The sequence below is a fragment of the Bison bison genome, unplaced genomic scaffold (genome assembly GCF_000754665.1).
Source record: "Bison bison bison isolate TAMUID 2011002044 unplaced genomic scaffold, Bison_UMD1.0 scf7180017864537, whole genome shotgun sequence".
Taxonomy (NCBI): Eukaryota; Metazoa; Chordata; class Mammalia; order Artiodactyla; family Bovidae; genus Bison; species Bison bison.
In genome coordinates, this window is record NW_011495085.1 from 7,412,776 (window position 1) to 7,414,238 (window position 1,463).

The window sequence follows — 1,463 nt, forward strand, 5'->3', positions numbered from 1 at the left end:
ATTAATGTTTATCTTTGAGTGTTGGGATTTGGGATTCTTTATATCTTTCAGTTGTTCAGTGTCCTACAATGAACACATTTTTATCATCAGGGGACAAAAAGAAAAGCTATTTCCATTTTTAAAAACCCACAGGAAGATGAGGAAGTTTTTATCTGATGGGCATGTGTTTTTGCAATAAAGTATGAGACAAAGTCAACAGCAGAGAGTAGGAGGGAGAGATCTGAAGAACGTGACTAAGGTAAGAAATAGTTGTTTCAGAGAGCAGGGCAATCATAGAGAAAAAGAGGATTTCCAGCACATTTGAGGGCCTGGTCAAGCTTGATCGTTAACCCACCCACCTGTGTGATTGCCACCAACAATCTTGAACTACAGAGGTGAAAGTATGAAAAAGATGTTTGGATTCCTCTGGGTGGGGCAGAGAGTACTCTGGAGTATTGCCTAGTGAGATAAAGATATTCACAAGAATGATAATGGTAATAAATTCAGAAATGTAAGTGGAAAAGAGAACAAGCAAAGATTGGAGGAAACTGATAAAAAGAGAGAAAGTATATCTGGAGAGTTGCGGAGTAGCAAATTGGAGGATTCATGAAGTCAGAATTGTGGCAGTGGGATTACTTGGGCAAATGAGCTATAACTTGAGAAGATGTACACAGAAAATTTGATGTAAGTATCTGAGGTGTATGTAATTCACTGAAACAAATCACAGACCCACTCTCACCTTCGCTTATTATAATACTAATCCACACACTTCCTGTCCTTTAGTTGCAGGCCCTGGAATTAACTGAGTTCAAGAGTGACTGGAATCTACCTCTCCTTCTTTCTTTATCCACTTCAGTACTTCAAAATCCTAGGCTCTGGGGAAACAGAATTATAAACTTTCCCATCTTCTTGCCTTTAGCACAACGTTACCTCCTCCTGAAATGCTCTCCCATCATATCTGGGAGATACATATTTTACCCATCCTTTAAATCAGTTTAAAAGCTTCAACCTCCAGGAAGATTTCACAGAACTCCCTCATGTGACTGGTACTTCATGCATACCTCTCTTATGATACTTATTATTTCCCACTTTGTGTCTATAATTATTTGGGGCAATTTTATCTCTGACTCTTTGAAGAGATTGATTACACCATGCTTAAAGAAATTTTCTACTCCAGCTTCAAGCATAGCATCCTACAGAGATTATTCACTTTGTTAACTGTTTCCAAAATATGGTGTAGGCCATTATTTTAGGTGATGCACAGCCAAGCATTTTTTAATAGTTGGATATTTTAATTTATATTAGAAAAATTCTATTTTCCACTTATAATAATGGCAAAATGTTTTCTTTTTTGATTAATTAATTTATTTTTTGGCCATCCTGGGTCTTGTTGCTGCACACAGGCTTTCTCTAGTTTCAGCAAGTGGGGGCTACTCTCTAGTTCCAGTGGGTGGGCTTCTAATTGTGGTAGCTTCTCTTGTTGC